The sequence below is a fragment of the Littorina saxatilis genome, unplaced genomic scaffold (assembly GCF_037325665.1).
Source record: "Littorina saxatilis isolate snail1 unplaced genomic scaffold, US_GU_Lsax_2.0 scaffold_400, whole genome shotgun sequence".
Classification (NCBI taxonomy): Eukaryota; Metazoa; Mollusca; class Gastropoda; order Littorinimorpha; family Littorinidae; genus Littorina; species Littorina saxatilis.
The window spans coordinates 38,584-61,442 of NW_027128727.1; positions in this window are offsets into that span (position 1 = coordinate 38,584).

The window sequence follows — 22,859 nt, forward strand, 5'->3', positions numbered from 1 at the left end:
ATCCTGACCTTAAACTGCCATCAGTTTCAGCAAGTGAAGGGGGTACTGGCATCAGCTCATGCTTCATGATCACAGAAAGATCAACACTGCGCCCTGCTTCATAGGCCGTGATCAACCGCTGAAGAATCTTTCTGTCAGCTCTGACCGTCTTTTGTTTCCCACTCTTTGCATCCTTCTGCTTCACCTCGTACAGACTGGCAAATGTCAGAGGCTTGTTCTTCGGCAGAGCATCGCGGAATTTCACTTTCCTCTCTTCACAGGGCACAAGTCTCTCCCGAACAAATGTTTTCACCTGTTCTTGTCCTTTTTCACGTGCTGTCAACAGGTTTTCTTCGATGTTCTTGGTTGTAAGATCCTTCGATGCAATGTTCTGCAGATCTTCAGGCACATCCAGAGAAAAAACCTTGAAGCGTTTAAGGTTGTCAAACAACTTTTCTTTATCAGTTTTGTCTTGTCTTTTTCTGGCCTTGTTGCATTCGTTGTGAATGCTCTTCTCGTCAACCTCTGCTCCAAAGACTGCTCTTGTTTCTCCTGCAATGTGAGATCGGAGATTGAACGAGAGGGCCCAACGGTTCAGAGCAGACGGTGTCTTTGTGATGCCCACAATCCCTCCACATGACTTTCCAATCCCGTTCAGCCATTCTTGACTTTGATCTGGGTCCACCTGGTTGAACTTGCTCTGGCTCCTCTTCACAACAAAGTGCCCAGCTTCAAATTCCTTCTTCACTTCTTCGGGGAGCTGATTCATTTCACTGACGTAGACTGTGCCCCATCGAGCATAGTTGGTATGATCATATCTCATGAAGTAGGGGAGCATTGCCGTGAAAGCTTGAAGATGCAGATTGCAGTCGCCATCTCTACTGGCGCGTGTGAACTGGAGGAGAATTTCTACCATCTTCAGGTACTCCCACCAGAACTGGAAGTTTGGATTGGCCCGCGAAGCAGCAAACGAGTCCACAAGGTCTGTGAAGCGTTTGTTGGCAAGAAGATGTACAAGTGCTGCTGTGTCATCACGAACCATCTCGTCTTCAATCTCTTGTGCGAGCTCATCATCACTGCCGTGGACGTACTGCAGCAACTGTGGTAGGAGTATTCTCCACAAGGCTTGCCAGGTCAACTTATGAGTTCGCATCCCTCTGACATAGGACTTGCCTGCCAGCACCTGTTCAGCTGTTTTCGGGCCAAGGACATTGCTCTCGACCCACAGATCCAGAAGACCAGAGCACTCCATGTGACGCCCGATGGCTTTGAGGAAGTTGAGGGACGTATGGAGACCACCAGCAGATTCTGATATTCAGCTTTAGCCCATTTGAGATTTGTGTATATTGTGTTATAATTGCCACAGAAATACCATAACATCTTAAATGTTGTTGAAATTTGTACAGATTATGCAACGTTATTGATAAAAACGTATGTTGAAACAAAAGTTGATAATAAATAGAGTGGTTATGTTTAAAGAATTGTCAGTTTTTGTGTGTGGGTGAGTTTTCAGGCTTGTGGCGGCCATTTTGAATATTTAATGATACAGGACAAACTAGCAAATATACACTTTGTCATACAGCAGAAATGGGAAGAGCACACCATAATTACTCACAAATGGCCTATCTCTATTTTAGGCCCCGTTTTTGAGAATAAATGGTCCAAATAGTGACCTTTGACTTTGACCTTGACCTTTGACCTAGTTGATTGTGCACCATTGATCTGAACCCCTGCTGAAATGTAATTGTTGAATCAGATGTCCAGTGTGTACAACAGATGAGCCACTGCAAATATTGATGGCGTTCAAGTTTAAACACATCTGAAATATGGGGTCAAAATGACCTTGACCTTGTCAGAATGATGATCAATGTATATTCATTTTAATGCTGAATACCTACTGGGTAATATCACTTATTTTTAGTGATTAGTTCGCAGTAGTTTACTGCCAAAAGACAACTTAAAATGCACACATGACAAAACAGTACAAGTCAATATTGTCAAGTCTCATGTGACCTTGACTTAAGGTCAAGGTCAAATACTCTGACAAGGCAACCGTTGTCTATCGGTCATTACCAACTAGCCAAAAATTAACACTGTATCTCTAAAAACACCAAAGATATGAGCATTTGTTTGAGAATTAGTAGTCTCTTGATATCATGGCGGCCATCTTGGAAACCGTTGAATAGTAACGAATATAGGCATTGTTGACTTTGGCAACAGGCAGAAATGGATTCAGCACACCCAAATCTATAAGAAACAACCTGTTGCCATTAATTACCCACAAATGCCCGAGGGTGTTAGATTTTCTGAAATCTGTCCTAGTCTGTTATGTTGTACTGTCATGCAGGAACACCACTATAAGCTTCTAGCTTGTTGCTGTTTCTGTGAACTTTGTATACATGTCATGATTGTAACCTTTGTTAAAATAAACTTATGTTTAAACCAATCGCTCAAGTTTAATTTCAGAAACCAACATTCACACCACAGGCATTCCAAACATTTATATTGTTAACCCAGCAAACACACAACGTAAATACGACGTTGCGAAAATGTGAATTTTTCGTGTCATTAGCAACGTTGCGAACTTTACGTGAAATTTACGTTGAGCCAACCAAAAAACGCAACGTAAAACCAACGTTGTGTCATTGTGAGATTTTGGTGTTCTTTCGACGTTGTAATACAACGTAAATTTTACGTGAATTTCACGTTGCATTTTGGTGTCTTACAAATGTTGCGAAGATTACGTGAAATTTACGTGGATCCAACCAAAAAACACAACGTGAAAGCAACGTTGCGTTACAGTTGTGTTTTTTTGTTTTTTACACGTTGGTACATAACGTAAATTTCACGTGGATTCCACCTTAAAAAGCAACGTAAAATCGACGTTGTATTATTGTGATTTTCTGGTGTTCGAACAACGTTGGTATACTCACGTGATTTTCACGTGAAATTCACGTGATTTAAAAACAAAAGTTAGTTTGATACAACAAACGTTCCTACAACGTAAACACACGTTGAGGTTTGATTGATCGCTAACGTGCCCTCAACGTGAAATCCACAACGTAAATCCTACGTCAGTCATTACCAATTTTTCACCTGCACGGTTTCGTATCGTTTATCAAAGAAATGTATATATAAAGCCTTTGAAAATTACGTAAGGTGAACAGATTTTCAAATACAGGAGATAGATATGTGCGAAACTATCACCGAATAACAAATGACTCAGTCAGACGTTATGAAATTAAGCGCCGATGTACCGCGCAATGTATTTGATTGCTTTGGCGTTCCAAATGCGTCCGGTTACATTTTCTGGCATCATTAATGCATCAACGAGAATTGAAAAGTAATGCTAAAAATATAATTGTGTACGTTTAAAGTTGATCTACTGTGCTCATCAAACCTCTTGTTGTATTTTGTAAATTGCCGAGAGGGGGGCAGAATACATGAACCTAATCTCTGTGATTGTCTATACGTGCGTGCATGTGTGTGTGTGTGTGTGTGTGTGTGTGTGTGTGTGTGTGTGTGTGTGTGTGTGTGTGTGATTACACGTGTTAGTGTGTGTGTGCGTGTGTGTGTACACGTTTTAGTGTGTGTGTGTGTGTGTGTGTGTGTGTGTGTGTGTGACATCAGTATGTGTGTGTGTGTGTCACATCAGTTTGTGTATGTGTGTTTGTGGGTGGCTGTGTGTGTATGTGTGTGTGTGTGCGTGCGTGCGTGCGTGCGTGCGTGCGTGTGTGTGTGTGTGTGTGTGTCCCTCGGCGCGTGACAATATATCTGCCAATAAGTTGAACTAAAACAGGGTTCAAGTGGGAATTACACCTGAAAAAGCAGGAAGGGAGCAGAATACATGTTATGACTGAACTCCGTTATTTATTGTTTGAAATGTTATAACCTGGGAGAAGTCACCCTCGCACCCCGTCCTTAGTTTCTCTTGACCTACCTTTGAAGTATTCTTGAGGACATGACTAGACTACCCGATTGCGCCCGTTCCACCCGGCCGATTCCGCTATAGACGTCACGCGTCCAAGGGAGGTAATTTTCGAGCCAGCTGCATTGACTCGGCCAAGAACGCAAACTTTCTTCGATTAAAGGCATTGTAGCATGTCTAAAATCACGGGACTTGTGTTATCAAGCTTTTAAAATCACCAAGTAACTTTTAAGAATAGTTTCAGTTACATGCGAACTCATTCTGCTGAACGGATTTTGAGAGCCAGTACCCAACAGCCTTTAAATAAAATGCACCTCTTTCCTTTTTTTCATGTTCTTTTATGGTTTGCCGATTTTGTTAACATTGTTGCATTCATGATGAAGATTTTATGGTGACTGTACAGAAATGTACGTCCTCTAGTTTCTAAACTTCCAAAAATTGGGGCTGGGGGTCGGGGGAGAGAGAGAGAGAGAGAGAGAGAGAGAGAGAAAGAGAGAGACAGAGACAGAGAGAGACAGAACGAAAGAGAAAGAGAGAGAGAGAGAGACAGAGACAGACAGACAGACAGACAGACAGAGAGACAGACAGACAGAGAGACAGACAGACAGACAGAGAGGAAGAGAGAGAGATAGAGAGAGACAGAGAGGGAGACAGAGGGGAGAGAGGGAGACAGAGAGAGTCAGAGAGAAACAGAGAGAGACAACGTCGAAACTTTGTCAATCATTACGTTTTTTTCACCTGCATTTTTAGTTTCGTAATATTCTATTCAATTAATGTTCGGTCAAACATAGAGGTTCACTAATTGTGTAAGACGAAAAGAGTATAACATAAATGCATATTGTTTCAAGGAATTTGCTGAGTTAAATGGATTTGCGAGTGCGAAACTTTCCCTCCCAAAAAAAGACGCGTTACTAACCGACAGTGTTCTCCGGTGATGGCCACGGTCGACTTTATGTTACCCAAATTAGGTTTTCAACTTTGATGAACCCGTATCCATCATAATCAACTCGAAGGTAAGTTGTTTTCACTTGTTCCACATGAGACGTTATCCCTTATTATACTCCTGTGTACACATGCACAGATCACTTGATTGTCGAGACCATGATTGGAAACGAACCGGTGTCACGGCGTGAGTTTACACTGTCCTGAGTTTACGCAGTGGCCCCAATGCGCGTGCGTCGAAATATGCGTCACTTCCTGACCAAATTCACGACGCCTACAGCGTCGTGAGTTTATGATGATGTGAATTTACCAAAGCATTTTTGAGGTTGCCACGGTGACCGTCTTTGTTTCGCCCGATCGCGTTCGCCACTGTATCAAAGAATTCAGTGGGAAATCGATGGGTTTGTGTTTGTCAGTGGTCTGCGAGTGTTGGAAGAAAAGGTGTAGATTTTTTTCTCAACAAATTTAGATTAGATTTGAATTTTAGAATAGTGGGAATCGATGGTTTTGTGTTTGTTACCTTGCTCCCTCGTAGAGATTGTTTTAGTCACCTTTTTCATGTTTGTGTTTAAAAAAAAAACACACATAAAGCTGGATATGTTCGGAATCAGAAATGCTTCCTCTAGTTGCCAAAACTGATCAAAATGCGCCCCAGTGTGGTGGGTGTTTTTGGGTGGGGTTCTGTTCTGTTTTCTTCTGTTCTGTATTTTTGTTTGTATTTTGTTTCTGCCTCGGTGCGTGTGATTTCGGAGAAAATGTTTCAAAGAAAGCATCTGATCAGCGAACTGTTCCATCGTGCGGGTTATGATCACTAAAAACGTGATTGACACCTTCCTTACTCAAAGTGAAAACAACCGGCTTCGAGTTCGGCAAATTCACGATGGCGGAAGTGACGCATATTTCGACGCACGCGCATTGGGGCCACTGCGTAAACTCAGGACAGTGTAAACTCACGCCGTGACACCGGCCAAAGATGGCGGGTCTTTCCAATAGTCACAATGTCAGCCCTAACTCAGTTCAAGGGATCGATACACATTCTTTTAGACTCAACTTTTGAGTCAGTATAGCGAAAGAATGGGTCACACGCAGTGGAACACAAAGGAAAAACACGTTTCACATAGACGGACGCAACCTTTAGAAAGCTGTTTAATCAGACTAGCTCAGTGCATGAGACTGAAAGCGGGGGCGGCCATTGATATCTCAAGTACTTAATTGGGCATTTTACGATCTTGAGGGAGGACGATGTATCCAGACAAGCTGCTTCAAGTTCAAGTGAATCTGCCCAGCGGACAGTGGTATGAGAAGAATTCAGAACTTGACACATTGGCTCATTACATACTTGACTGTCTTTTGTCGACCTGTTCTGTTACTCACTCAAGTAGGCAGCCGAGATACCCTGCCGGTGTCACGATTTCATCTTTCGCCTGTGTACATATTTCCCCCTCGACATATACTCAAGACTGAAATGTTGTTTCCTGGTAAAATTAAGAAGTGAAATTATTTAAGGACGAAAAGCATGTCAGTTTCTTGCATGTGAAGAAAATTGGTGGTAAAATTTAATAGATTTCAACCCCAAAATCGAATTCTTCGAAAACGTGTACTGAGTGGTTACGTCCCTTGAGTAAGAAGGAAACATTTTAGGATGAATCAAATTTCTAAGTTAAATAAAACAAATTGGTTGGACAAATTTGGCCCCATAAATGTAAGGTACACAAGGTCGCTCATCAGTACTATCGAAGGGTGTTTTTTTGTTCAGTGTAGAGTTTATACTAGATCAACGAGGCCGAGAAGCGAAATATCAACACGGCGAAAGATGAAAACGTCACACCGGGGGAGAGAGCGAGACAAAGAGGAGCTATCGGGTGGATAATGGGGAGGTGATTCGGGGAGGGAGGTGGATTAAAGATGAACGTATCAAATTGTTATTTGTAAGGAGGAGAGAGTGAGACAAAGAGGAGCTATCGGGTAGAGAATGGGGGAGGGGATTCGGGAGGGGGAATTATAATGCACGGTGTGTGTGTGTGTGTGTGTGTGTGTGTGTGTGTGTGTGTGTGTGTGTGTGTGTGTGTGTGTTGGGCGGCAGGCTGGGACGGCATTTTATCAACGAACGTACGAAATAACAAAATAAAATAAAGAAAGAACAAACAAACAAAAATTAAAACCTGACACATGCAGGTTTGTGTAGTCATTCGTTAGACTGATTTTAACCTGTCTTAGACGACTACCCATAGTCTTTTCTCATTCACTGATTCAATCAATCAATCAATATGAGGCTCATATCGCGCGTAAGTTCTAAGCGCAGGGATTTATTTATTTATTTTTGTATTTTTATTTTGTACAATTTATATCGCGCACATATTTAAGGCGCAGGGATTTTTATCTATGCCGTGTGAGATGGATTTTTTTTACAAAATACATCACGCATTCACATCGGCCAGCAGATCGCAGCCATTTCGACGCATATATATCCTACTTTTCACGGCCTATTATTCCAAGTCACACGGGTATTTTGGTGGACATTTTTATCTATGCCAATACAATTTTGCCAGGAAAGACCCTTTTGTCAATCGTGGGATCTTTAACGTGCATACCCCATTCAAGTAATGACACACTCGGACTGTGTGTGTGTGTCTGTGTCTGTGTCTGTGTGTGTGTGCTACCTGACGGATTTTGATGAACATTGGTTTACATATTCTTGAGAGCATTCGCTTGTGTGGCTGTTCTCCGATATTTGATAGCGTTATTTGATGTCATATTTTCCCGTTTGTAAAAGTTGAGCCCGCACTGTCAGAGAGAAGAACACAGGAATATAATATGTAGAAATCGCAAACCCGGCCAGAAGGCAGACACGGACAAAATGTAGGATGCTGATACATGTAAAATATGTGTCTGATGCGAGTATAGGCTTACTATGTTTACAAAAATCGTGAATAATATCTAGCCGAGATGAATCGCAACCTTTGTACCTCTCCCTTTATTTAAGATTTTTTTCCCATTCTTCTTCGTGTTAGTTGGACGGTATTCTTTCTTTTTCTTTTTTCTTCTAGCCACAACACAGATAGCGTAATAGCGGCTGTTTTATTCATTCTTCTGTCTCGTTCCCTCATATTCGCATGTGATATTATGTCACTCCTTATAACCCCACAAACTTTGTTGCTAGACCTTTGTTGAGGAGAGAAGAGGCGAGGAAAACTGGTATGAAGTACAAGTCAAAAATCGCACCTTGATCTTACCTGACTCATTTACGGCACTTGGCAGTCTTTTGTCGGGCTTTTGTCGATCGCTTGTCTACTTGGATAATAAAATCACGGACATGCTCCCCCACCCCCCCCCCCCCCCCCTCCTCTAAACTTTGCCAAAATGGGTCCTCTTGAGACATCTCGCGTATGAGAACAAAAGAAAACCGAAAGGGCAAATCATATGGACAACACATGTTGGATTTCTTCTTAGGGTACGCTCACCAGTAAAAAAAAAATGCAGTCAATGTTTTCTCGAAAAGTTCTGTTTGTGTGTGTGTGCGCGTGCGCAGGTTTTTTAATGTACTGTTTCGTTGAGAGGATCATTTTAAAATGTTCATTACAGACATATAAGACAAAATAAAGAAAAAGAGAGAAAAATACAGCAAAAAACAAGTCGCGTAAGGCGAAAATACAACATTTAGTCAAGCTGTCGAACTCACAGAATGTCCATAGAGGGGGAATCGAGACGAGGGTCGTTGTGTGTGTGTGTGTGTGTGTGTGTGTGTGTGTGGTGTGTATGTGTCTGTGTGTGTCTGTGTGTGTCTGTGTGTGTCTGTGCGTGTGTGTGTGTAGAGCGATTCAGACTAAACTACTGGACCGATCTTTATGAAATTTTACATGAGAGTTCCTGGGAATGATATCCCCGGACGTTTTTTTTTCCCTTTTTTCGATTAATACCTTTGATGACGTTATATCCGGCTTTTTGTAAAAGTTAGGGCGGCACTGTCACACCCTCATTTTTCAATCAAATTGATTGAAATTTTGGCAAGCCAATCTTCGACGAAGGCCTGACTTTGGTATTGCATTTCAGCTTGATGGCTTAAAAACTAATTAATGACTGTGGTCATTAAAAATCGGAAACTTGTAATTAAAATTATTTTTTTTATTAAACGATCCAAAAACATTTTCATCTTATTTTTCGTCATTTTCTGATTCCAAAAACGTATACATATGTTATTTTTGGATTACAAACAAGCTCTAAACATTAAAAATATAAAAATTATGATTAAAATTAATTTTCCGAAATCGATCCAAAAACAATTTCATCTTATTCCCTGTCGATTCCTGATTCCAAAAACATATACATGTAGATATGATACTGCGGACTTCCTGGCAGCCACTGGTCTGAGGATCTAGCACGGCCACCAACATCGAACGCAGAAGAAGAAGTAGATATGATATGTTTGGATTAAAAACACGCTCAGAAAGTTAAAACGAAGAGAGGTACAGAAAAGCGTGCTATGCAACAGAGCGCAACCACTTCCGCGCTAAACAGGGTCGTTAATTTCACCGCCCTTTGTACGAGCGGCGGACTACGGTCATTGGGAAAAAATGCAGTGCGTTCAGTTTCATTCTGTGAGCTCCACAGCTTGACTAAATGTAGTAATTTCGCCTTACGCGACTTGATCTTTTTCCCACACACTTTGGACACGTGCGAGTACCAGCAATAGAAAATTAACAAAACACCTTAGGTGAAATGAAAGCGGACGTTTTCAGCGTGCATTCCCTTGAATTGACTGAATGGTTAATCATGCTTCCGTGATCTTGGGAGTTGTGGGTTTTTTCTGTGACATTCACAAACATACAAATGACAGAGTCCGACTAAAGGCTTACTGGAATTTACTGTTGAGTAATAAGTGTGTCATCTTAGGACCATGCCAGTGCATGGGGGATATCTTGGATACAGGGCGGACAGGCTTGCAAGCAATATATAACTCTGACTGTTGACCGTCGTTGTAATTTCCCACTTTGTAGTTGTCAAGGTATTTTAACATGTGGGCTTTATATTTTATAAGCTTGTACAAGAGCATTGTTAGTAATAACGCGCGCTATTTTTAGTTAAAAAAAGGGATCAACTTGGAATGTGCACCCGACATTCCAATTTGTTTTCCCCTTTCTAATAATGGGTGAATTTGTTTTATTATAACTGAATTGCTTACAACCGAAATACCTACATGCCGAAATAACTGAAATAAAAAAATAAACAAATAGACGAATAGGGAAATGATACATAAATAAGTTCATAAATGAATGAGTTAATAAATGCGTTATGGCGAAATTTAGATAACAAATTAGGAACTTTAACATTAATTTCAAATTAACTAACCAAATAACAAGATCAATAGGTAAATTAAGTGTTGTATGGGGACATGTAACAAAATGAGGAACTTGAAAACCACCATGTAGGTGTCCGACATTTGCTGGTGTCTTGTTTGCAATGATTTCAATTTGGTTCCAACATTTTGTTGTCGTCGTCGTCGCTCTTGCTGTCTTTGTTGTAGTTGTTGTTATTTGGGGGTTAAACGGGAAAAGGGGCAGAAATATGTTGGACTATTGAACGATCGTTTTCACACTAGGTGTCGGACTTCAAGTACAACGCGGGGTAAAAGTACTTAATGGAAATCCATGAGCTATGAGTTTAATAGATAATCGTTATTTCGAGCAATTTCCATGTCTGAACATCCCACGGATATCCGCGTGCCACCCATCATTTCCTTTTACACGACAAAGTCGTGTCGTAACAATTCCCTTCCACCCTCCCCCTACCCCTCCCTATACACTTGATAGTCCTCAACTTCGACCTACGGCGATAGGGGGATAATTGAGACAGCACTCTAAGTAGCTTTCCAGGTTACTGAAAGACTTTGATTTTGATCACAAGTTTTGGAAACTGTGAGCCCTTTCATCCTCAGCGAGACAGACGGACACCGCTCCTGTGTACAACGTGGGATTTAGAGCGGGTCAAAGTTGAATCAAACTTGCCACATTCATTTCTTGCCTCATGATTAGCATATATGCATCGTTCACTGCTTATTGTTGTTGTTGTTTAGAAATCAGTGCGCGCGCGCGCAAGTTTGTATGAATGTGTTCGTGCGTGAGTGTGTGTGTGTGGTGTCGGTGTGTGTGTGTGGTGTCAGTGTGTGTGTGGTGTGCCAGTGTGTTTGTTTGAGTTCGTGCCTGTGTGTGTGTGTGTGTGTGTTATAGTGTCAGTTATTCTTTCTTTTGTCCCGAATCCTTGCTTTCCAGAAACCTGTGATGTCATTCTTCCTTGAAAATTTCTTCCAAAACTTGGTTGTCCAACTTTTGTCCGAGAGATGAGGTCGGAACGGTGGTATGAGAAGAATTCAGAACTTGACACCTTGATGTCATCTGACTGATTGGCTAATTACACACTTGACTGTCTTTTGTCGACCTGGATTATAAAATTGCCGACCATGTTGATTAACCCACCCCCTTATGAACGTGAGTCAACTTGAGACATCAGCGTAGCCAACACACACCAAACCCAAAGTCGGACCGTAACAAGTTTTCATTATTTTATGCCTGTCACCCCACCCTTTTACCCCCCCCCCCCCTCCGCCCCCACCGCTTACCCCTTCTCAGTTCACAGTTAATTGTCTGCAGCCTCAACCCCCCCCCCCCCCCCCCCCCCGTGGGTAATAAATCACTCGACTATCGTCGCCTGCTTCTGATGACCGCTCTAAATAATTTGTCAGATAGCAGTGTGCAAAAGACACCGTTGAGTGTACATGTATTACCTTTCCTATATGCTTAGGACACGTGCCTTTTCAAGTCATTGTCAATCACAAAATGTAGGTCTTACAACACAGCCACTGCGAAAAAAAAGTGTTTGCATTAATCGGAAGAAACATACTGCATAAGCGTAATTTATGCAGAGGTATGATGTTCTTAAGTTGTGAGATTTTTTAATGATCACGATGCCTTCAGTGCTTACTAAATTCATTGATTAGATTGATTTTATATAATGAAGTTAGAATTCTGCTGCTCTGATTAGTGAAATATTCAAAAATGCTATCATGCTATTTTGGCACCGTCATGGCTTTGTAGACTTATAATATATCTGCGTAATTGATTTCAACTCATAGAAATCAAAAGTATAACAAATTGTATTGTGTCTCCTCTTGTCGTTAAATAATCACAACAACTGTAAAACAAATTTGCTTTGATAAAGCTTCCGTTTTTCTCTCAGAATTTTGCTCATTTTTGTTTTGTTTACATGCCCCAGACACAAAAACTACAAAACGATTCATAAAAGTTCCGTTCCATGCATTCCGTCTCCTCTCAATCTAAGATCCCCCCTCCCCCCCCCCCCCCCCCATAGACCCTCCCCCCAAAGTTTTCCGCTATCCTCTTCGACTTTTCCCAACGAAGCGTACAGGAGCGGGGCAATTGGAGCCTTTGCAATTTTATGACCCGTCTGAAAGAAGTGATTGACTGGACACTAGCTGCACTGTTAAGTGCGCCGTGAGAATCACAGTGTGACATTTGACAAGAGGTTGACGGAAGTCTGGCAACCAGATGTTAAAGGGAAAAAATTAACTCACTGAAAAAGTGAGATCGCACGTGTCGGACAGATGAAGGTTAGAAAACAAGTCGCGTAAGGCGAAAATACAACATTTAGTCAAGCTCAGTCGAACTCACAGAATGGGGGCCCGGGTAGCTCAGGTGGTAGAGCACTGGACTTGTGATCGAGAGGTCGCTGGTTCGAATCCGGGCCGGGACGGACACGGGTCAACTTTATGTGCAGACCCGGTGACGGTATCCATCTCCCACCCCCGTGTCACCACAATGGCACGTTAAAGATCTTGGTCATTCTGCCATAAGTGCAGGTGGCTGAATACACCTAAACACGCAGACACCTGGGTAGCGCGACTCCGTTGCTGCTAGCTTTCCACTGGGAGGAAGCGACCCGAATTTCCCAGCGATGGGACAATAAAGTAATGAAAAATGAAAAAAAGAAAAATGAAACTGAACGCACTGCATTTTTTCACAATGACCGTAGTCCGCCGCTTGTGCAAAACGGAGTGAAACTGACGAGCCTGTTCAGCGCTGTAGTGGTTTTGCTGTGCTGCATAGCACGCTTTTCTGTACCTCTCTTCGTTTTAACTTTCTGAGCGTGTTTTTAATCCAAACATATCATATCTACATGTTTTTGGAATCAGGAACCGACAATGAATAAGATGAAATTGGTTTTGAAATTTCGGAAATTTAATTTTGATCATAATTGTTATATTTTTAATTTTCAGAGCTTGTTTTTAATCCAAATATAACATATTTATATGTTTTTGGAATCAGAAAATGACGGAAAATAAAATGAAATTGTTTTTGGATCGTTTGATAAAAAAATAATTTTAATTACAAGTTTCCGATTTTTAATGACCAAACTCACTCATTAGTTTTTAAGCCACCAAGCTGAAATGCAATACCAAAGTCCGGCCTTTGTCGAAGATCGCTTTGCCAAAATTTCAATCAATTTTATTGAAAAATAAGGGGTGTGACAGTGCCGCCTCAACTTTTACAAAAAGCCGGATATGACGTCATCAAAGGTATTTATCGAAAAAAAGAAAAATGTATCCGGGGATATCATTCCCAGGAACTCTCATGTAAAATTTCATAAAGATCGGTCCAGTAGTTTAGTCTGAATCGCTCTACACACACACACACGCACAGACAGACAGACAGACAGACAGACAGACACACACACACACATACACCACGACCCTCGTCTCGATTCCCCCTCTATGTTAAAACATTTAGTCAAAACTTGACTAAATGTAAAAAGGAACCTTCTTGGTATGGATAACACTGGAAATATAACGTGGAAAACTTGTAATTATAGGTGCTGGACTTTCAAATTCAACTTGATCGCACATGTCGCCCTTAATTGTCTCTCTCACTGCTTTCTTATTACCCTTGCAAGTTGAAACCACCCATCCCTCTCTTGCTTGATGGCAACTTTAAAGTTCTCCTTTTTCCCAACCGTTTTGTCCCAGCATATAACCACTTCATGTCCCTAATTGGCACTAGTTTCTCTGAGGACGTTAAGCTTAGGTTAACCAACCAACCAACCGTTTTGATACTACCCATGTATCATGTATGTTTCTGAACATTTTGTTTTTATTTGGTATTGCTTCATTTTGCTTTTTTTTCATTTACAATGTATAATCTGTGAAAAAAAAGGCCCAAAGCAAATAACTTTTAGTTTCCGATGACAATTAAGGAGTAGTGTATTTAACAAACAAAGCTTGATTGTAATGATTGCTTCCATTTTCTGTGCACCTTCCACCTCTACAACATGCATACACTTGATAGTCTTCAACTTCGACCTACGGCGATCGGTGGATAATTGAGACAGTACTAGCTCCGAGGAGCTTTCCAGGTTACCGAAAGACTTTGATTTTGATAACAATGTTGAAAAGGCTGTGAGCCCTTTTATCCTCAAGGAGAGAGACGGACACCGGCCCCTATAATGGGCTTTGGAGCGTGTCAAAGTTCATTGCATCCTGATCAGCATATGAAACGTTTATCGCTTATTGTAGTTGTGTATAACTCATAGTAGTGGGAATAAGGTGACGCGCTAGTGTGAGTTTGTGTGTGATTCGTATATATATATAGCAGTAACGGATGTTATTTGTGTTTGGACAATTACAAACATTTAATTCTTGTACACAGATTAAAGACAGTTTCCCTTCCAGGTCAAATGTCTTAATGATGCAAATACAAATAAAATACCCCCAAACTGTTCTGAAACGATCAATTTTCGTTTGAAATACTTCATTTCTTATGGAAGGAATACACACTGGCACACAGTCTTTTGTTGTCTTGGCTTGCGGCCTAAATCTGACACAACAAGGCTCGAAGAAGGGACATAATGCTTTATTTCATATATTAAAAAGAAATACATGTAGTGTCAACACTCAGTTGGCAGTAGGCCAGAGACATAGTAGGCAGTGGAAAGTTACTAAAAAGTGACCTAAGTTGAAAAGATGTGTATTTCTACTCCAGACATTATGGAGGCTCTGGTGTCACTAATATCAATGTGCTGTCTTTGCTTTGTTTAGCGACCAGCATCAAAGAGGCGCACAGAGGACTGCCTGGGAGAAGAGGACCACCAGGACAAAGAATGAAATCGATGGAATATGTTGTGCTGTTGCCCTGCAAAGCTGCGTGCATTTTTAGTTTCTCCGCAACATAATATGCATGTTTTTGTTATGAAATAAAATTGTTGATCGTATCTTGAGTTTATGGTGTTACATGTAATAGTCCTTATGATCTGTGACTGAGTGTGAAAGTTGGTGTGTGCACGTGTGCGTGTATACATTTACCAAAACCTACATTCACTCTCAACGTTGCATTCACGTCGAAATCAAACCAAACCACAACCAAAAATTCACGTTGTGTCGACGTGTAATTCACGTCAATTTTATCAGGAAAAAAAGCACCAAAACACAATTTTTACGTTGTGTCAACGTAGCATTCACGTAATTTTTGATCTAAATTTTGACCTAAAATTTACGTTCCATTCACGTGGACATTACGTAAAAATGCAACGCAATTTCAACCAAACCACAACCACAACCAAAAATTCACGTTGTGACAACGTAAAATTCACGTAATGTTTTTACGAACAATCCACCTCCACCAATAATTCACGTTGCATTCACGTTGGTGTCACGTAAAATGCAACGTTGTTTTCCAACGTTATTCCCACGTGATTTCGTCCATACAAATCTACGTAAAAAAACGTTGAAACGCAACGTAAACCCAACGTAACCCAACGTGAATATAACGTGAATACAACGTAAAATTGTTTGCTGGGAAGTTATAAAGAGGGTTGGCAGTATATATTTTTCACTGTGATCAAATAAAAGAGAAAGGCCAGTCACCACGCACATCCTCGGCTCGCATGCAATGTATTTATACAGCAAATGGAATGCCTGTAATTCACACAGAGCAATCACTTGGTCTTAAACGTGCACAAGACAAAAACTTTCATACTGGGGGAGCGAGCCAGTCTGAAGAGTACTCGGGTCCAGCGCGAGCGTTTTTTATTATAACATAGCCTTGCCTTTAGAGGACGAATGCCGAGGTGTATGTAGCCTAACTCAGATAGGGTTGTTTTCTTTAATAAAACTACTTTAAGCACCCGTTTTTGTAATCTAATAAGTGGTTTGAATAAATGATCACTTGCCGAGTCCCACAAGGTGGACGCGTAATCAACAGCTGACTGAATATGAGCATTACAAAAATAATAGTGTCCTGGCTTCCACATTCAGAAAGTGCTTGATTCTAGATAATAGATCAACTTTCTTGGACACAGTTTTGAAAGTTGTTTGATGTGATGTGACCAAGACAGATTGTTATCAATGGTCACTCCCAAAACGTTATGATGATCGAATATTTCAACAAGTTTATCCTTAACCATTAAATAGGGAAATGATGAGGTTATGTTCTGGCGTTTTTGCCTATTTGTTATTATCATGCATTTAGTTTTGTGTGGGTTAACCTTTGCCGTGCTTCCTGGGTTCACCTGTACCCAGAGACACACTAAAATCATTGTAACTCTGGAAAACATAAACACTACCGATGGCGCGGGTTCACACAAACCCATACTTTTAAAGAGTAGTAGTGATTGTAACTATCCCTCTGCCGACGGCGCGGGTTCTGCTACACCCATAATTACCAAAGCGGCGGAACAGTGTCTGTCCGCCTGTTTGTCTCCAAGAGACTGTCTGTCTCTCTGTCTGTCTGTCCGTATCTCTCTGTCTGTATGTCTGTTGTCAGTTGCTCTGTCTGTTTGTCTGTCTCTCTGTCTGTATGTCTGTTGTCAGTTGCTCTGTCTGTCTGTCTGTCTGTCTGTCTGTCTATCTGTCTATCCGTCTATCTGTCTATCCGTCTGTCTGTCTATCTGACTGTCTGTCTCTCTCTCTGTCTCTCTCTCTCTCTCTCTCTCTCTGTCTCTCTCTCTCTGTCTCTCTCTCTTAGTCTCTCTCTTAGTCTCTCTCTCTGTCTCTCTCTCTCTTAGTCTCTCTCTCTTTCTTAGTCTTTCTCTCTCTCTCTTTCTTAGTCTCTCTCTCTCTTTCTTTGTCTCTCTCTCTCTCTTTCTTAGTCTCTCTCTCTCTTTCTTAGTCTCTCTCTCTCTCTTTCTTAGTCTCTCTCTCTCTTTCTTAGTCTCTCTCTCTCTCTTTCTTAGTCTCTCTCTCTCTTTCTTAGTCTCTCTCTCTCTCTTAGTCTCTTTCTCTCTCTTTCTTAGTCTCTCTCTCTCTCTTTCTTAGTCTCTCTCTCTTTCTTAGTCTCTCTCTCTCTCTCTTTCTTTGTCTCTCTCTCTCTCTCTCTTTCTTAGTCTCTCTCTCTCTCTCTCTTTCTTAGTCTCTCTCTCTCTTTCTTAGTCTCTCTCTCTCTCTTTCTTAGTCTCTCTCTCTCTCTTTCTTAGTCTCTCTCTCTTTCTTAGTCTCTCTCTTTCTTAGTCTCTCTCTCTCTTTCTTAGTCTCTCTCTCTCTCTTTCTTAGTCTCTCTCTCTCTTTCTTAGTCTCTCTCTAGCTCTCTCTCTTTCTTAGTCTCTCTCTCTCTCTCTTTCTTAGTCTCTCTCTCTCTCTTAGTCTCTCTCTCTCTCTCTTTGTCTCTCTCTCTCTCTCTTTCTTAATCTCTCTCTTTCTTAGTCTCTCTCTCTCTCTCTTTCTTAGTCTCTCTCTCTCTCTCTTTCTTAGTCTCCCTCTCTCTCTCTCTCTTTCTTAGTCTCTCTCTCTCTTTCTTAGTCTCTCTCTCTCTTTCTTAGTCTCTCTCTCTCTTTCTTAGTCTCTCTCTCTCTCTTTCTTAGCCTCTCTCTCTCTCTCTCTCTCTCTCTCTCTCTCTTTCTTAGTCTCTCAGTCTCTCTCAGTCTCTCTCAGTCTCTCTCAGTCTCTCTCAGTCTCTCCCTCCCCCTCTCCCTCCCCTGCAAGAAGTCGGTGAAGGGAGAAACTCGATGCACCCACTGAAGTAGCGCTGTGGGTTTCCCTGAACCCACCCCGTCGTTAGAGAAATAAACGGTAAAAACCCTCTTTCAAATGTATGGGTTCAGACAAACCCGCATCGTCGGGCGTGTGTAGTCAAAAGCGGCATCCGGCAAAGGCACAGTAAGCCTCCCGTAAACCATCACAGATACTGTCAGGCTTTTACACACAGGACAAACACTCTTCCATTTGAACGCTCACCAAACCGGAACATGCTAGGTGCCCTACGTAAAGACCGAGCAATTTTTAAAGAACTAATTTTGCGGATTGTCTCAGAGACAATCGGACCGTGGTGCGTTTTGGCGCTAGACCTAATTTTTAAAATCTAAATAATAAATTGACAGCTTGTTACACAAACATTCTTAAATCATAAAAGAATTCTTTTTTCATCAAGACAAGATCGATCAGTGCAATTCGAAGTTTTGAAAGTTTGAAAAAAGGAAAGCCCGGAAGCAGGGTCACGCAAGGTCGTGGTCCTCGTAGCAGACGACGGTTTATGCCCATCGCCAGTTCCTCTAAACAGTCAAAAGCCATTGCTAGAGTTCTTGTGAAACACAGCCGTTTGTTTCGTGCATAGTCAGAGGTACATGATAACGTGCTATTGCAGATAAGCTCACATGGAGTTGCATTCAAATTACTAACTGACGACTACATTGTGAAAAAGGGAAACTTGATCACACGGGTTCACGATGGCTCAGGGGTAAGATAATAAGATAAACTGGGTGGACTGGGTGGCCGAGTGGTAACGCACTTGCGCTCGGAACCGAGAGGTTGCGTGTTCGACCCTGGGTCAGGCCGCAATTTTCTCCCCCCTTTCCTAACCTAGGGTAGGTGGTGGGTTCAAGTGCTAGTCTTTCGGACGAGACGAAAAACCGAGGTCCCTTCGTGTACACTACATTGGGGTGTGCACGTTAAAGATCCCACGATTGACAAAAGGGTCTTTCCTGTCAAAATTGTATAGGCATAAATAAAAATGTCCACCAAAATACCCGTTTGACTTGGAATAAAGGCCGCGAAAGGTGAATGCTATGTGAATGCGTTATATATTGTGTGTAAAAAATGTCTGTCTGTCTGTCTGTAAAAAATTCCATTTCAAACGGCAGAAATTAATATTAATATGTAAGCGCCTAGGGCTATATCTAGATTAGGCGCATAAAAATGATCACAATAATAATAATAATAATAATAATAATAATAATAATAATTGTCAGTAAGTACTGGTGTCACATGACTGATGTGAACCAGTTGATTGGCTAATGGCGATGCGCTTAAATCTGTTAGCGCACTCCTGGAGTGCGCTAACTTTTCCACAGAGCGTATTCTTACACCCTTTGCCAAAGCGAGACTGTACTCTCATCCTCAGAATTAATTAATGACATGTAGCTTATATTCTCCACAATACCAATGATTATGACCATAAATTTCCTGCTTTTCAATTAAAGCAGAAGTGTTTTTTTTCTGACAGATTGCATGCGCCTGTGCCGCCCACAGTTGCACTGATCTAAAAATAGAACCCGCTGTGTCTAATTTTTCAGTTTCGACTTGCGAAGATTCCTCTCATAATTATGCCGTGTTGGTGGCATGTACCTTATTATCCACATTACCAAATAATGAGTTAGTATACAATTCCCAGCAGCTAACAGAAAACACAAGTGTTATTCCGATAACGTAGCAGCTAGATCAGCACGTAGCAGACTACACTGAAATACGACTGCATCTGTTCAGTAAATGAATGTTTTCCGTTTATTTTAAGGCAAGAACAATCGGAATCGAAAACGTGTAGGGTTTAGAACGTTCTTGTACCACATATAAGACTTATTACCAGCCTGCTTTATGTGTGCAGACTCAGTGCAACGGGACGAGCAATTTTTGTTTTTGAAATGAGACTCAGTGCAATAGCCTAGCAGACGACATAAATCCCGCTCAGCAAATTAACATGTTAGGCAAATGTGAACGATAAAACGATGGGGATATAATACGTGTAGGGTTCAGAGCATTCTTACCGTTCATATTTAGTACCAGACTCCCCGATGAGGGAAGATACCACACGAAAAACATGCCACGTTTATTTTGAAAATGGGCTTTCCGTCGACCTTGGCAAGGGGCAAAACTCTGCACAGTCAATCTGTCGAAGCTCGATGAAGGTTTCGAACCGCAAATAACTGAAAGCACAGTCCTTTCTCCGAGTTCAAATGAGAGAAAGATCATCACTGTTTAGCTTAACGCTACACTGGAATTTACCAACAGAAATTAAAACAAGAGTTTGCGTGTGATGAAAGCACGACACACGAGACATCCCACACAAAAGTAGATCTTCTATACGACCTGACCACACAGTTATGCCTATTCAAATGCGCGTAGCAAAATGTGTCTTCTTTTTTCTCTGGCGGTACCGACAATATCGTTATTGAAACAATCCCAGTGCACTAAGGGATTTATAGAGCAAATCTCGAAAATAATTATTGAACTCAGCGCTATGCGCTTCGTTCAATAATGAATTTTCTCGATTTGCTCTATAAATCCCTTAGTGCACTGGGATGTCTCAATAACTTAAATAATAATAATAATAATACTAATAATAGGCTAATAAACCACGCAAAAATAAATTCTTTGAAAATTGCTCGCTCTTGTCGGAGGGAAGCTCGGATGTTCTCAAGCGGTCAGTGTTTAAATGAAAGGGTGTTTGTGCTGTGTGTAAAAGCCTGACAGTATCTGTGATGGTTTACGGGAGGCTTACTGTGCCTTACTGTACATAGAGAGAGAGAAAGAGAGAGAGAGAGAGAGAGAGAGAGAGAGAGAGAGAGAGAGAGAAAGAGAGAGAGAGAGAGAGAGAAAGAGAGAGAGAGAAAGAGAGAGAGAGACAGAGAAAGAGACAGACAGAGACAGAGACAGAGAGAGACAGAGACAGAGAGAGACAGACAGAGAGAGAGAGACAGAGAGAGACAGACACAGAGAGAGAGACAAAGAGATGTGATTTAGCTCAGTTCATTCACTTAATTGGTTTAAACTTTATTGCAGTGGTTCTGATAAATGACTTAAATTGGTGTTACTAGAATGTATGGTAGTGTCATCTGCAAAAAGTCCACACAAATTCTCAACCAAATGGGGACAGAGAGAGACAGAGAGAGAAAGAGAGAGACAGAGAGAGAAAGAGAGATAAAGAGAGAGAGAGACAGAGACAGAGACAGAGACAGACAGACAGACATCCAGAGACATCCAGAGACTCGGAGAGAGAATTGACTTGAATTGAATTTAATTGAATTGAAATTTATTTCACGAGGGTGACAGAATAAGCAAGGTATACATGCTTGTTTTCATCCGGCCCTCGCCCATGGAGGGGTAACAAACAAGAAGAAATAAAAGATAAGAGTACAAATGACATATTTACCATAATTAACATGTCAAGCAACCAATAAGACATTTTAAGATGTATTAGGATTCTTTAGCAATGCTTGAAAATGTATATATAACAGAGAAATATGTGTTTGTATAAAAAAAATATCCTTCATGCATTATATATAATCATGTTTTTCAATATAATCAGAGAGTACAGTTATATTTTGCCAGCTGCTTGATAATATTTCTTATGAGTTTTGTAAAAAAAAAACAGCATGTAATATTCCTTGAATGATGTTTCATGGGTTTGTAATTAAATCATATCAGGAATGGAGTTCCACATAAGCGAGCCAGCATATGAGAGACTGGACTTGTACAGGTCAATTCTTGGAGTTGGGGTAATTAGTTTGTTAAAATTTCTTGAATTATTTATTTTAAAATTCGAGGCAATGAGTATAGGTGCATTGCCAGACATAATTCTATACATCATCACACCTTTGTCATAGGCAAATCCTAATTTGATAGGAATAATTTGCAATCGTTTATAATCAGACATGGAAATAGATGTATTTTTTTAAATAATTAATTTAACAGCTCGTCTATGAGAGAGAGAGACAGAGAGAGAGAGAGAGAGAGAGAGAGAGAGAGAGAGAGAGAGAGAAACATTGAAACATTGAAACATTGAAACATTGAACTTTATTACAGGAAAGATAGCATTAGGTCCGTAGGACCTTTCTTACAGCTAGTCCTGATCTAAGCAAAATGGTTATAATCGAAATGGGAATACATAGGAACAAACTTTTTATGATGAAACGCAGACACACGCAATAATAGTAATATAAGAATAAGATCATTTTTTATCGACATGTGATATACAGATATACAACCATACGTTATCAGAACACACACACACACACATATATATACACGCACACGCACACGCACACACACACAGAAGATCAACTAACTTATAAGGCAAGCCAACATAACACGACACACTAACCAAATAAAGGATCAGGTAGCAAAGTTTAAAAAAATAAAAAAATAAAAAAATAAAAAAAAAACCGTTCATGACCTAATATACACCATCTTAGATTATGAAGGAATCGCCATGCCAATATAAAATGCAGTAATACTATCTTAGATACTAGAAGGAGTAATACACGAGAATGTATTCTTATCACACCAAGTTGACGCAAGACACATACATGCACATTTTCAGAAGGATAAAAGGCACACATACGTTTGAGCAACCAGGCACATTACATTAAAGTGATGTTTGAATGTATTTTTGCAGATGTGTTTTGAATGTTTTAAGGTTACTGGTCGATTTTAAGCATGTAGGTAGGGAGTTCCAGACATAAGCTCCCGAGTATGAAAGACTAGTTTTAAATATGTCAATGCGTGGCTTCGGGCAGGCCAGATTATGCTTGAAAGTGGAATACCGAGAAGGTGTTGATTGAAACAAGTGAGTTAGATATTCGGGTGCTTGGTCATGTAGGATCTTGTGCATGAAAACTGATTTATTAAATAAAAGCTGTTGTTTAAGTTGAGGTATATTGAGGGCTGTCAGTTTTGCGTCAGTAGTTAGTGATGGGTCAGGCAGAATGAGTTTAGCTGACCTACGATGACGAGAATTTATAG